This window comes from Lates calcarifer, linkage group LG20, assembly GCF_001640805.2.
Source record: "Lates calcarifer isolate ASB-BC8 linkage group LG20, TLL_Latcal_v3, whole genome shotgun sequence".
Lineage (NCBI taxonomy): Eukaryota > Metazoa > Chordata > Actinopteri > Centropomidae > Lates > Lates calcarifer.
The window spans coordinates 7,883,234-7,899,733 of NC_066852.1; the positions used below are offsets into that span (position 1 = coordinate 7,883,234).

General features: G+C 38.5%; 1 protein-coding gene across 2 annotated transcripts in view; it reads right to left on the reverse strand.

Moving 5' to 3' along the window:
• Positions 1–9,743: 9,743 nt before the first annotated feature.
• Positions 9,744–16,500, reverse strand: part of spns2 (SPNS lysolipid transporter 2, sphingosine-1-phosphate) — a 63,984-nt gene continuing 57,227 nt past the window's right edge. For both annotated transcript variants that reach the window (XM_018691386.2, XM_051078688.1), the window contains one exon: positions 9,744–13,163. The gene's annotated coding sequence lies outside the window, so the exon portion shown is untranslated. The remainder of the gene's footprint in view (positions 13,164–16,500) is intronic.

The window sequence follows — 16,500 nt, forward strand, 5'->3', positions numbered from 1 at the left end:
CCTGTTCATAACTGATAAAAAAGATATGACATTGTAGTTTTAAAATGATGCTATGTTTGTCCAACTTATACAAATAATTATAATTTTCACATTATAAAAGTAGTCACATCACAGTTAGATGTTCATCAGGTAGATCTTTTCATTGGCTGCTGTATCTGATGTATTCTAAAAACAGCATTAAATAATAAAAAGCTATGTTGCAATATGACGCATCAGTGAATTTACCCGCAAAGATCAAAGATATAAGTCAATGCAAGCCAGAGACTTATTGCAGGATTTCTATTAAACTCACAGCCATACTCACAGACATGAATATTACCCTGCAATCCACTAGCAGAGTGCTACATTTCTTTCTAAACCAATTAGAGAAGCTTAGATTAATCAGTTTTACCTGCATAGAGTAATAGAGCAGTGCAGACTCTCTCCTACGTGGAAATGAATATTTCATGTTTGGTGCTGGTGGGAGAGAGTATTGCGTGGATTACCCTGCTGCCTACATCCCATAAATCCCCCTCAGTCCCACGAGGCTCCTGTTGGCTGCTGCCTACCACTGCAGCTGATGGATTCACTGGTTGGATTAAAGCTGGGATAAACTTCATGAGGGTTCAGATGTTTGTATGTAAAACAGGGTGTGTGTGAGATACCTCTCTCTTGGGATGGACCCACCTTGTTTTTAGCACTTACAGCTGCAGTTTTTCTGACTGTCTCTCCCATTACACATTTTACTCAATGTTGTGTTCAAATGTGGAAACCTTAAGGCAGAGAACTGAGGAGAATTACACCCGTCTCATTGTATTTCATATTAATTTGAATAAATTTGACCTGAAGACACTTCTTTTTCTTCAGTGTTAATGTGACTCCAAAGCATTGTTTGCAGATAACATTCAACTCAGCCCCTCTGGGTGTGACTTTTCTTGGATTGGTTCCCACTCTTTGTCTACACACCACTGTCCACAGGCTACAAGGCTGCACAGCATGCTAACATATTGTGGCATTTTGCCTGCTACACAGATTTGGATGCCCTTTTTCTCCACCACAGTCAGGCCATGCTAGTATTCTGCAAATTCTGCAAATTGTCCTGATCGCAGAATCCTACCTCTACATCTCTATATAGACAAGTGTGTTATCACCAACTAATATAATTTTATAGGTAAGACGCAAACCAGTGAAGGGCGATTCAAACACAGTCAGTCTAATGGTTTTCACCTGGGTCACAATGACCAGCAGGAAAGCTTTTCACACTATTGACCGTGTCAGAGCTCATTGGACATTCTTATAATCTAAAGAGGCTTTCAGTATGAATGTCATTAGCCTAATGCCTCCATATCAGAATCATCTCCATCAGTCATGAAATGATCGACTCAGTGATCGATGGAATTGATCTGAGACATTGTCAGCTGAGGAAGGATTAGAAAATAGATTCAACCTGTCAGGCTGGACTTGACCACAACAACCAAATAAGAATCCTGTTGTAATTCCAATCATCAAAATACAAGAATCTCAGTATCTACAGGATCTCATTATGTTTGTCAGTATGAAGCTTGTGCTCATATCAGCAAGATGCTGAATCTAAAACACAACTTAGTCACTGAAACAGCACTGTAAGTGGTGATTTCATTAGCCTAATGCCAAGTCCTATATGTGTAACTGTCTAATGTTTACGTTGTTTGTTTACTGCATGTGATCAAATACAGGCCTCTGACATTAGCTTTATAATTACTTTGACTGTGGCTGTGAACTTTTTGTAATAGAACGTGTGCTGATTGCTTTAACTGTTTTTTAAAATCTGTCTTTACTTCTAGGTCACACTTGACTCTTGTATTGATCTCTCAGATGAGTGTTGATTAGTATTTATGTGCTCATTCTGAGTGCACTTGTATATGTGAAAATACAACAAAGAGGTCAGGACCAGACCAGACTCCAAGAAACACAATAATTAACACAAGAATAATACATATTTATTCTGTTTCCACCAATTTTGCATTTTTCTGTTGCTGTCCTATGCTGTTTATTATTGTGTCTCTTTTGCCACATTTTCTTCTCTAATGTCATATTCTTTCAATAGGATTGTAGGATTTAAGCATTATTTGGAATGTGGTGGTCATAAATGGACAGAATTTGAGTCCATTTCCTGAGGTTTCCAAGAAAAAATAAATCTTCATTCTCTCTCTCTTACTGCCATATGTGAAAAGGAAGCGCATGCAATTCCTGTGGTAAAATTAGAGAATGAGGTCATGTGAAGTGCATCATACTGTGCTTTCACATATGGTAGTGAATGTGTACATTACATTACTAGATGCTGGAAAACATGATTAAGATACAGAATCATGATACACCAGGTTTAATGCAAAGTAAATTAACCATTTAATTAAAAAAAAAAAAGACTGATTGGTAATTGTTTGGAAGCAGCACTAATAAAAATGCAAATAAAAAAACACATTTTTTTTCTAATCTAAGGGAGTAACCAATCATCTCCATTTATCACTTATTTCTGTGCACTCTTTCAATGACATTAATTCATTTGTGGTTAACAGCTCTTGTTTGCTTTTGTTCTTCTCGTTGAGTAGCAGGTGAGAAAAGAGAGGGGAGAGCATGAGAAGAAGCCTGAGTGAGAAAAATCATCTTAGTTCAGCTGAAGGTTTGTTAAGGGGAATACCTGGGTAATATCTGATATAAATAAAGATAAATAAACAGAGAAACAGTGTATGTTTATTTGAGAGACACAGACAGAGGAACTGAAAATGGAAGAACAATACAATGTTTGAATCATTTTAAAACAGAGGCAATCATTCTTGTTATATTAGATCTTGCAGGTGGGAAACTTATTTGCTTTCTGATGACAAGTCAGTGAGGAATAATATAATAATTATGTGTGGAAATCACTTTCCATATGCCAGTTTAATGATGTAAGAATATTCTGGAACAAGGCAATACTCCACATGTAACTAAATTTAGTCTACTGTCACAGTAGCAACTCTGTTAGATTGTACTTAGGCAGAATGTAATGCTAATGCCAGCATGGTATGTTGATATTAAGCAGATATAACATTTATCATGATCATCATCTTAGTTTAGTGTGTTAGCATGCTAACATTTGCTAATTAGCAAGTGCAGCTGAGGCTGATGTGGATGTCATTAGTTTTGAAGGCAAAATGAATGTTTGCACCAGATTTCATGGCAATATATCCAATAGTTATTATTAGATATTTTACTAGATTAGTGAAGACGCTGACCTGCTGGTAGCACTAGAGGAAGACTAACAGGATAGACAAAAATATCAGGCTTCATCCTCTGAGCACCTTGAATATCTGGATCAAAATTTAATATTTAAAGAGTTAAGGAGACGTGACAACTGAAATCCCAAAATGTAAGCCTAATGGTAGTACTAGAAAAAAAAAGCAAGAGGAACACCAAAGTAATTTAGCTTCATCTTCTGAGGAACACCAATGTGTGCACCAAATTTCATGACAACAATACAGAAGCTATTCAGATATTTTAGTCCACACTGACAACCCCACAGCCAGCCATCATGGCTGTATAGTTAAGAAAATACTGAGGGTGGTTCTGCGCATGTGGGTCTAATGCTTGTCTGAGAGTTTTGGCACTGGGAGGGTTTGCTGTAATGATTCACTGGTTTGACAAATGGGTTGTTGTGCATTGTAAGTATTCAGATAAACTACTGCAAAGTATTTGAGCATAACTAATTCAACCGAGTTGGAGAGCACTTAATTACCCAGAGTGTGTAATATTAACTGTGTGTGTAATGTATTCCTGGATTGAAGCATGTTTAATTACACGGCACAAAATAAGGAAATATCCTGGATTCATTTTTCTAACCTATCCATGTTTAATGATAGTAATACTGAAATTAACTCACCTGATTTCTTGTTCTCTTGTAGAAGAGGGTTTGTCTTAAATCTTGTGTGTTCTTGTGGGTGTGTGCTATTTGATCTATTATGGTGCATCACATATTTATGGTCTGTTGGCTGTACCCACCTGTGTATAACATGAAAGAGACGACTCTTTGTTATGAGTGTGTGTGTGTACGTGCTGTATGTATATCATGTAACCTGCTCTTCTGTTTCCATTCATACAGTGCTTACCATTCACTGCCTCAGACTGCTTTCCGCACTATGCACGCAAGTCATTCACAAAGCTGCCTCCCTGCCTCTGCTTCACGTGTGGAATACATGAATGCAGATGCTACCGTGCACACATGGGCACATGCATAAATAGCCTTTAGAAATTTTTCTGAATCAGTCTATGCTGCAGTGGTAACAGTAGCTCTAAATATGGAATCATTTGAGCTAAAAACAGCAACTAAAGCCGACCAACATCATTCACTGTTTGCCAAGTCAAGCGTAAGCTCATGTTTAATTCAGAAAACTCTGGTATTCATAACTCACACTTGCTGCACCCATGACACTGAACCCACTGCAGCACATAACAAGCACAGATGCGGGAACATTATTCCACTGTCCACTTACATTACATCCTTGTTAGTAAGCATGCAAATCAAATTAATCCCTCATCGCATTGGGGACCTCACTGGTACAGTTTGAAATGAAGCCACTGCTTCAAGGCCTGATGGGAGACAAGGAGTGATCATTATAACTAGCGGGAGGGTAATGACGTCTTCTGCTACTTTGGCTCCAGTGACAGCAGGCCTGACCATTACTTGCCATTTACGTCTCCTTGAATCGCTTGCATTGGTTCCTTCATTGACATTGCTCACCGCACCATGAAGCACATCTCTTATTCATTCCACATGGGCAGACAGCAAAGAGGAAGAGGACATCTCATGCTTCCTCTGGAACATGTGTCGGCTTCTTTAATGATACAGTAACACATGCAGAGCTGTGCATTAATGCAGACTTCCACTGACACATGAAAGCAGTGATGCTTCACACTGGGAAAAGAAGGATAGTATGATGTTCACAGTGGAAACAAATCTAGACCTCTTCTACACAGTGAATTTGTTGATGCTTATTATTAGTCTGCTTTCTCCAGAAGCAGCACCAACATTGTTTTTGCTGTGTTTCTTGTTGTTCTGCCAGATGTTTTATCTCATTGTGGTCTCTTGTCCTATAATAAATAGTATATTACAGTATGAAAACAACATATATTTTTAAAATGTTTTAATTCAATCACAGAAACCATGTTCTGTCTATTAGTAGTGCTATTTAATCTGCTGATAGTCACATCTTTTGTTTGCTGATTATTTTATTTAGTCAAAAAAGATAATTTGTTGTGTACCTCAAGGATCAATTGTTGGACAACTTCTGTTCTCCATCCAAACACTGCTTTGTTTAGATGGAAGATATATTCAGATTCTTATTACACACAGTGAGTTACAAACAAAAGTCCTGCATTCAAAATCTTGCTTGAGCACAGAAACAGTATCAATTGTTCTGGCAAAAGTAAAGGTTCTCATCATGCAACAGAATGACTCCTCAGTTATTGTATTATCTGTGTATTATTATTGTTGATATATATGAATGCAATTAAAATACAGCATAAATGTATTAATTTCTCCCTACGTTGTTCACATTTTCCTGGTCTCCTATATTTCAGAGGTGATGTTTTACTCTCTTTGATGTGAACGTCATGCAGTGGTTTGCTTCATTGTGTCCTCTTGTAATGACAGTGGTTTTAAACACGAGCACCCCGCCTTGAGTGAACCTCTAATGGAGCAAAGAGCTATTTTTGCCTTTTCCCCTCAATTGCACTGATAGCTTGGAGAGTCATTTGTTGTTTTTCATTCTCCTTTTAGTCCCTCATGTTCAGTCATGTTAGTTGTAAGAAATAAGTGCTACACTGGCCAGTGGAGGACTTAGTTTGTCACTTTGCGTCCTTGTCTTCACACGATATAGTGTGTACTGAAGTCTCTGCTCATTTATTCATGTTGTATTTCTGTGGAATACAAAAATCACATGTTATTAACTGTATACACTAAAAACAAAAATCAATTCCACCCTAAAATTATATCAAAAACTCTTGGTGGAATAGATCAGCCAGTGGAAAATAGATCCTGGCTCTCATATTCACATACAGATGACAGTATTTCACATCAAATGAGCGTGGGAACATGACAAACATCTCACCAGATGTAAACGGAGACTTCAACCACACTTGCTTTAGTGAAGGTAACTGTCTCTATGGTGTGAAGCAGGTTGGAAAAGTCGGCCTGGTGCTAACAGAGAGAGGTGAGAGATTCACAGTGGAGGTGCAATACTGAAAAACTGCAGATACTTCCGTCTCTGTCTCTATGTTCCTCTACAGACAGTCAGTTTATTCTTGTTCTGTGGGATCTTATGTGCTATCTCCTCCTTTTCCAAATCCAACCCCTATTTGTGCTGCACTGGTAACTCTGCACTGATCATCAGGTCCATCTAATTACATTAACGTCTCTGCCTGCATCAAAGCCTTTTGTGGGTTACTGTGAAAATGCAGACAGAGATTGTGGCAGTGAATCCTCCTATCTCCTATTCCAGCTCAAGAGGGTGGCAAACTGCTTGTTGAATATACAAATTCACTGAAGAATAGTGTGAGTCATGTGTCTTGACAGATTGTTGTTTTAAATCCTCACCATGAAAAGTGATGGAGAAATTAAATATAACTGTGGTTGTCGCCACAACATAAACCTATTGTGTTCTGATTTTATAATGAGATGCTGTTGAGATGAGGTTTCTGTTTTGATTTATGATAGAAACCATTTTAGGTCTTTCATTTAAGGCTTTACATGTTTTTGACTTGTTGACACTCATATCCCTTTCAGGGATGGTCTGATGTCTTCTGGTGATGGTCATAAAGATATTAAGGCTGTATCATTACAAGGAGCCAAATAACATATGGAACACTCACTGAGTAAAACAAGTACTTCTGTATATGTATATACAGTATGCATTTGACTCCTGAGTTGCTGTGATGATTAAACCACAGAGAATGACACCATGGCTAATTTTATTGCAATATCCACACAAACCCTTCTTATACACAAAGTTCTATTATACACATTCCTGAACCTGTTGTCTTGTCCTGTTCTTAAATATTTGTCTTGGTAACCCAGTAAGTGTTTTATTGATACCCTGTACATACTAAATTGTTATATACTATAGACATAAAAATATCTAAACTTGAACATTAATAAATCTTTTACAGTCTTGAAACATGTGCAAGAAATACGTAAATAAACCACATTGTCATCCCACATATCAGTAATGGAATGAGTCAGATTTTAATATGATATTTTAATAAACTCTTTGAAAATTCAACATGTCCATTCAACAAAACACATGAGCACATTCAATGAAATAATGTTATTTTCAAGTGTAACGTGTATAGTTAAAATGTTGCTTGTGATCTGAAAACATTACAAAAACAAGTATTTTCCTGCTTGAAGTGAAAACTGACTTTATGTTTCATGAACACATGAGTAAATACCAAAACAGCGGGGCACTGTTCAGAGTCCACGGTAACATTTAAAAAATGGACGGCTTAAACAATGCTGCCTTTAAACCCTGGACAAGCTGACATTTTGAAGCCTCACATCCACCCGCAGCTATTTTTCAACCTAAATTTACCCTGATGTTGTACAAAGTTTGTCTTCTGTGAGTTTAAGTGGCATAGTGCAAATGGAAATTCCAGTGCTTGCTAGAATGGCTCCCCTTTTCCTGTCTACGCCCCAGTGTTTCCTGCCTGCTGCATGACTAGGTGTGTTGACTTTTAGATTGGAGCGTCTGACTTTGGGGTACATATTGGCCAGACTGTGGGAAAGGGTGTTGGTTTCTCTGGGTCATCCACCAACCAAACACTAATTCTCCACTTTGAGCTTCCTCTGGCTGCTCTATAATCTTCCCCTCTTCAAACTGAGGACATGTCGGATAGAAGGATCTGCTTAAAATGTAGCTCTGCCTAATTAAAGGCCTCACGGCCAACATCTCAAGTCTTCTTTTGTCCAAATGCAGTGTGTACTTACTCCCTGTGTTTGTGCTGCCTTGTCATAGACATGTCCATTAGTGCTATTAGCTGCCATGTTAGGTAACTCTACCTTTTTTAATGAACGTCAGCACACAGAGGGCCTTTAGCTGAGAACTTCCTTAGTTCCTGTGAAGGTAAATATTATGTTTTTTTTTTTCACTGCATCCACAGCACGGATGCCGTGTCTGTGATATGTCACTGCGTCTGTGAACCACTGTGGAGACTGTGAGATTACTTTACAAAGGGAGCCTCACAGAGGTCTGCCTGACTGAACCTGAACAATACAGTAATTCATTCACTGACTTCAGCTTTCTCTCACTGTGATAAAAATCAAGAATTTCTGAGCCTCTGCAAAGATGAGGAGCAGAAAAGAAATGCTATTTAATTCTCAAAATTGGTGTTTATTCAAAATAATAATAATAAATCATTTTTATTGATGTGATACCTCTGACCTTACTCATCCTTGTATGTCTTCACAAGTGTATAAGCTCCGTTCTGACAACAGTAACACACTAAAGTAAGCTGTACTAAATATTGGCTGATTGTTGAGAATTAAGTGGTGAGCAAGTCAATTACTCTGAATCATTCATTTAAATTTATAGTAATTATAGTAAACATTGTTACAAGCAAACAAGACAAAGGTTCTAATTATCTACAGTAATTTCCACACACATTGAAAACTTGTCAGACTGCCCAGACAGCAACACAGTAAAGAACAACTCTTAATTACAACATTACCTCAGCAGTGAGAACACTACTCATCAAAGATGCTGTGGCTCAGATAGTTTTACTTGATGCTATCCAAAGGAATAAGTCATAAATGTCAACATTATGGTTTTCAGCCAGACTGGATAATTTCTATAAACAACACAAGTTGCAAGACTCTAAAAAAATGATTGCTAATTTAATAAGTTCAAGCTTATGCTGTTTAATAAAAGAACACACCATGACATTGTTGTTGAAGGAAAGCTAGATCAACTGCTGATTGGCGCAAAACTCCCTAAAGTAATGAGATACATCATAGTTACAAAGTAATCCATCATTACCTCATGATCCTTGCCTTTTTTGTGTCAAGTAAAAATAATCCTACAACACCTTTATTGTTACATTCAGAGCACATATTTACATCTATGTGCCAAAACCAGTTCCATTAGGTGCCAACCAGGTAACTTGTATGCATATAATTACTGTGATACATGCTGTATATTTCCAAAATATTCAACTCTTTCAGCAATTTTACTATTCAAATGAATGCTCAAGCTATTGTTTTTAACTTTCAGCTTCCAAGTTTTGCTTCTGCATTTGCTGATTTTCTGCTATTTTCTGCCATTTTAAACATTGCTTCAGCAATTACTTTTTGCTTTCAACTTCTACGTTTTTCTCGTTGCGTCTTCTCATGTATTTCAACTGTTTTTTCTGCCATTTTTCAGTATTGCTTCAGCAGTCCATTTAGCTATCAGCATTCACACTGCATTTCTGTAAGAATAAGTTTTCTAGTTTTTATTTGTGATCAGTTAAAATAGCCTGTTTTCCATCAGTGATACCATGTGGAGCTGTCATTTCATCAATTTCAGCATGATGACCTATAGCTAAATCTAAGACTCATCTCAGTTGGACAGACATATCTTTCCTCTGAAGTGAAGAAATCTCTGTGAAAGTTTCCTAAAATAGATGAATAGGGGAAAGTAAATAAGTAAAAGATCATTGATTGATTCATTCATTTCTATTTGATGACAGAATAAAGAGAAACAGAGACGACATGGTGGTATGAAGTGATTAAATAAGTTTATTTGATTTACAGACATGTACATTTGCTATCAACCCCCAGGAGGAGCATCACAGTTCAGTTCTAGAATAATATCCTTTGATTTCTCTTGACACCGCTCTTGTACTGACTTGCTCTAAAAATAAAAATAACCTCTGTTTTCTGCTCAACATCAGAAATAGGTTCCTTTATATACAATTCTTGTATGACAAGAAATAGCATATTCTCAAAACATCACTTCAGTGATTATTAACATAGAATTACTTGATATAATGGACTTATACTCCTAAAGGATTGGTGCTAAATCAACTAAATTTGGCAAAGTGAAACGCAATTCATGACCCATCTGACCAGAGCCAACATTTCTTCTGATGATAAATGACAATATGTCAGCACTTACTGTGAGCATGAAGTGACAGACCTCCGTGGCAGAGGCTGTGAAGATGATGCTAGGCTATGGTTCAAATAAATCCCTGAACATTAAGTGTGCAAAATGATCAGTTCTTAAAAAAAAAAACCAAAAAATAAAAAAATACACAAGAGCTACAAAAATGAATGCAAAAGTATTGCACCCTAAACAATGACACCCATGTATTGTCTTCACAACCATCACATTGCAGTTTCTTTTGTGAGAAATATGTGTGAGATGTCCAATTCATGATCACAGTAAACAAGATGAATCTTAGTGATGTAGAAAGGTATTGTGTTGCTTCATATCTAAATATATCTAAACCCAAGGACATACAACAAAGTGTAGTATACTCAAACCTTAAACTTCCCTTTATAGATTATTCTTCATTATGGTAACAAACAAATAAATACATTGCATCCAAGCCATCATTTACAATATATTAAAGTTGCTGCGTGATATAGCTATATATATCTCTATTGTAGTTATTAGAAAAACTCATTTGGTAACATTAAAAAAACAAAAAAACAAAACAAAAAGAAAACCGATAAAAGGAAGGTAAGAAGCTTAGTTCATTAAGAGGATGTAGGTGTGTAAACACGTCAGGTTGGACAGAATCACATTCAGAGAGCTCCACGCAGTCGGAGAGAAGCTAAAGCTAATGATCTGGCAACAAGGACACAGCCCACACAGCACCCCACACACAGCCAGTAGTGAGTCATGCTCGCACATCAATGCTACAAGAACCACCTCAATGTCTTTCTTTATTCCTCTGCTAAGGTCAATCCATCCTTCTCCACCTCCTCCTCTGTTTTCTTGGAGGTTTGAAAAGTGCTTTTTTCCCCCCTTTATGCACATGTTTTAAAAACTTTGACTGTATTATAGTGGCTTCAAGGTTTCAGAAAAAAATTATCTATCAGGTAATGTTCTACAAAAAGGATCTTTCAAGGTAGTGTCTGATGAAACTTTCACCTTACACTTTGTCCTTATAAGAAACTAGCTGTAGTCCTCCTCTCAGATCTTTGTAAGAGATTGCATTTAATTTGCATAATTATGCGTAAGATACAGTAATAAATGCATAGAGTGATAACGGTAAATCCAGATTTTCTGTCTTTTGTGTATTTCTGTTTTCTAAGTAAATCTTTATGTGCGGGAATATGTGACATCTGAGGACATGCTGTTCTGCTTTCAAAGGGGGATTCCTTGCTTATCGTTTATCAGCGATAAGAGGCAGCCATCAGTCTAACCTGCGGCTGAAGGATTTCCTGTTCCTGTCTGGATTTTGATTTCACTCATTTATAAACTGATGAGTGTGACTCTAGCTCTGTACAAAGGTTCTTTCTACTACTCATGGAATGGGATATCTACAATTGGAAGAAGGAAAGGTCTCTTTTCACAATGCCTGTTATTGTAACCAGCGTGGACTGGACTGGAATCCATCATTAAAGGTGACTCTGTCGCTGTGTGGGAAGTTGTGTCCAGAAATTCAAAACCAACCATCAGAGAGCTACCTGTTTAAAGGGAAATCCAGCTCACTGATAAGGCAGTGTGGATAAAAAAATGGCTAGTTTGCCAGAGAAAAAAAAATGCTTGTCATGTACACAAAACCACAGGTGTTCCTTAAAAGCCAAAAGAGTAGCATTTCATTTACTTTTGGGAAAAGCCTGTACATTAGAAATGATAAAAGATATAATCCAGTGTTTGCTTTAAATAGCCCAGATTGCCTCATCAACCTTCTGAAACAATCATAGTAGTAACCCTAGTAACCTCCAGTTTCAAACCAACATCAAACAGAAAGAAGAAGAAAAACAAATCACAAGTAACCTTGTGAGAAATAATGTGCAGAAATCTCTGTCATGTTCTCTGGCTCTGTCTACACTGATTTAAGTGCTAAAAGGTCAAAATGAAAACACATGTGGGGGGGTCAAAGGAAACAGTTGTTGATATGAAAGCTCCAATTCTTAAGGCTGATTCACTGACCTTTAGACAGTAACACTTTTTGGCTCTTGGTTGATGGCTATGTTTACATGCACAGCAATATTTTGATCAGTTATGAAAATACTCATCAATAATCATCGTGTAAACACTGTACTGACATTTAAGTCCATGTTGTTAATACTGTGATAAAGATGTGCAGAGTAATCTGATATGAGTCACACTGTGGGATGCCAGTTCGAGCAGATAAACAACAGTTTGAGAATTATATTCCTGCAGCACATTTTTACAAGCTGCATCACTTGCTCCACATAACTTTAATTTTACAGCTACTGTCTGTGTCGAGAATAGAATAAATTGTGGAAAACTGGGAGCAACATAGACACCAGCTTTATGGCTGCAGACGATCCATATAAACAGCTTAATCAAACAAATTTTGAAGCTTTAAAACTGAATTATAGTGTGCATGTAAACATAGACAGTGATGAAGTCATGAGGGTTGTTGGTGGTCAGTGCAAAGTCTGAAGGAATGTAATGACGCTATGGCACTTGGTGCTGATTGACAGCCAATGTCACAGACAGACAGACAGACAGACATACAGAGACAGACCGTTGGACAGACAGGCAGACAGACAGGGCAGGTTCATGATCAGCATTCAGTAGTATGGCATCAGGAGTCGGAGGGGGATCATGGGGGATTTTGCCACCCCACCTCCTCCCTGGAAGGTTCAGTGGATGCTCACAGACAGAGGTGGGGAGGACACCAGCTGTCGGTCGGCTGGCTTCAGCGCACCACTGTGCACGTTCTCACCGGTCTGTGATTTAAAGGCAGTTCAGGAAGGGGCAAGACGCTCCCTCGTTCCACCTCTCAGCCGCCTCCATGAGCACGTAAAAAGGGAGAGCAGCGGGAGCCAGGAGGAGGAGGACAATGATCGTAGCGGTGATGATAGGGAAGATGACTTGGGTGTGTTTTTAAAGAGGTGGATCAGCTGCCCTCACTTTTTATCTGCATTTTGTCTTCCCTTTTGAGTGAGTTTGGTTGCTCCTTCAGATGGCTCCTCATTTGGTTGTCACCTGAGAGAGTGAGAGAGAAAGAGAGGGAGGGGAGGAAACAGAGCGGTTAGAGTCTGGCCTCACCACAGGACATTCTCATGTAATTAATGTTGAGGTTGAAAGCTCCTGGGCCATCTGTTACGACCTTACTGATAACGCCTGAACACTAGGACCAGCCTGTGACCTAAATATTCTCCTCCACACAGCATACCAACACATAACAGTTTGTTTAATGCAAACCCCCTCATCTGTACAACAACAAGCTGTAAGCCACAGCAACACACAGCTAATGTATCTCCAGATGTGCAGACTGGGCCTTTACATTTGATTTAGATCTCACTGTGCTTCTGACTCAGCGTCTCATCAGATATGTTATTAGGTATCCATACACTGACCTAAAACAATATTTCTTAAGCTTTTACAAGAATACAGTGCATACATTAATGTTCAAAAGACTATATGACTGACTGACTTAGAAAACTTCACTTAGAGTTAAATGTTAAATGATCTATAAGTAATCGAGTGATGCTAAAGTGCTATACGTATACTGTGCCAGTGGTGGAAGAACATATTTAATATTTTACTCTAAAAGTAGAATAACAGCAGTATGAAAATATTCCATTACAAGCTCAAAGCCTGAGTTCAAACTCTTAAAGTAAAAGCACATAAGTATTATCATCAAAATGTACTTAAAGTATCAAAAGTAAAAGTACTTGTTATGCAGCTGTATGGCTGCAGTCAGTCATTATTATACTCTATGTTTGATTACTAGATTATTAGTGCTGATTCATAAATGTCAAAGAAGCACTTTAATGCTGTAGTTGGTCAGTTTGAGCTCATTTATCTGCTTCATACACTATTGGCTATATGATCATATTTGCCTCATTTCTATGATGTTAATTACTTTGCATGCTCTCTGTCCCATGGAAGGGAAAAACTGATTCAGAGAGAGTTAATCTCATTTAAAATTTCAATGCAGTCATTTACGAAATGGCAAAAATCTGAACATGGGTTGAATACTTTTCAGACTTCTTCAGATCTCTTCCTTACCAACACATAAACAAAGCTCTGTGGGGAAAATGTGGCGCCAAAGGGAAAACTATACTGCAGTCAGAGATTAGACCATTAAGTGTTCATGGTGCCATGTTTGTGATGGCGATGTGTCCCGCTGTTTGCTGTGGCCTGTCATCACAGTGCCCTGGATGCTCTGCTACACAAGCTACTACTGCTGCTACAATAGGATTAATGCAGGGGCTCAGTGGAGCAATGTTATGAGCTACTGCCTCGCACTTTCTAACACACATATACACACCCATAGACCCACAGACATCTGCAGACACAGACGCAGACATTAACACTTGTGCATTTATATGCATGCAGACACACTGATGCTCCAGAAAAACAGCTTCATACAAATGAGGGTAATTAGCTTAAACAGGAGGATTAGTGGATTTTAGAAAACAATAGGATGAGCCATTTCCATCAATTATTAGTGTCAGTTGCTGCTATAAACTCTGTGAATTGTTTATAAGCCAAACTTAAAATGAAATTGCTCAAATGACAGCGTGACATAGAGATAATTAGAGCTGTGAATGCTTTGATATGTGCGAGATTGGCCTGCCTCCTCACAGTTTCACTATTACTGTGCTGGAAACTGTTGGCTTTTCAAGCAAAGGGGAGGTCTGATTGGTCTGGCAAGCAAGCAAACTCTAATCAAACTGACTTGTAGTGGTTTTTGGCTGGGAGGATGCAAATCATGAGTGAACATGGCCAGGCTGACATTACTATAGATCTGACTGGCTTCACGTTCGGGGACAGACGGAGAAAGCTGTGAATGGTGTAGAAAATGAGACTAAAGATGTGTTTTACAGAGGACTGCTTTGGTTTCTTCCTCTTATTCCATCTTATTCCATTCCACTTATTCATCTGATTATGAAACAAGAAGATCTGAGTGTCAACAGGCTTTCAGAAGGTATTGTAAGCTGTATAGGTCACATCACAGCTTGGCTGTACGTGTGTGTGGTCTGTGGTTGCTGCCCTACCCAGCACCATGACCCCACTGAGCACTGCTGACTGAGGACTCAGAGCTTTTGCTGAATGATAAGAGAGCGAAGAAGGAAAGTATGTGCCTGCAGCTGTATAAACACTTTTAACAGTGGACTGTAGTGACTTAATCAGAGTTTTGCCACATGACATAAATTTCCTCCCCGTGTACTACGGGTTTGTGGTTACTGAATAAATGAGTGTGAAGCTTTGCTGCCACATCTCACGCTGATCTTTTGACATCCCCCAGCTTGGGGATGTCCTCTAGTTATCGTGCGGTGTGTGGGGTGAATCTGGTCAGCGAAGGCTAGCTCCTCCTGCAGAAGAAGTTAATTGGATCTCAGTATATCTGATCTCTGTCTGGGATTGCATCTCCAGAGATTAATAGCTTGTGATGTATAACAGCTTAGGCGATTACTGCTTCTCTTCATTCTCATTTATTCAGCAGTCGTGTGTCTTTTCTCTCCTCCTCTAAATTCATCTCCCTCATTTCCACTCCTTGTCAGGAAACATTTTTTATGCAATTTAAATATTCGCCTTTAACTACCACAGCTTTTGACAATGGCACCATGTTTATTCATTCAGCTCCCTCTATTCCTCTCTTAATTGTTTCTCACAGCAGCACAGCAATACGGTGGTCAGAGTGAATGTAAGGGGTGGACATGTGTCATCAGAGAGTGGGTGAACTGTGAACTGTATTGATTTGTGAGTCAGACCCAAGGGAGGAAATATTGCTTGTCACTGATTGGATTATACTTCAAAACAAATTTGTTGAAAATCAGTCACCAAAGAGCTCCTCTGTAGTTTCATGTTAGAATAGAAATAATCAGCTCATGGGCAAAGTCAACTCTAACCTCATGAAGCAGTAATCATCTATAATTAGCCCCTTTTGACAGAAGGGGGAGAATGCTTTAGCTGCCGTGTGTGACAGAGAACTGATGAAACCCTCAGGCTGAGAGCATAAACTGCCACTGAAACCTGATATGTGTGGCAGCCATGTGGGAGCCTTTCATGTCACCTGTCATTAGCTGTGAATGCTAATGTGACCCTGTCATTGGTAGCCTAATAACACTGCAGGTTAAAAACCATTCTAGCAGTTTTGCATATTGTAGCCCATTAACGACAAAGTAGCCTTGATGCTGCAGCAGACAAAGCACACCACAACCTTTTAGATTGATTTCCTCCCTTCAAGGCTGCCATTGCTTCACATTCATCAGTGCACCATGCAAATAAACTTGCAGAGCTTTCAAAGTTGCTTTTGATGGGCAATCCATCATAGTATTACTTTTCTTTTTTTTATCCCTCACATCTTATG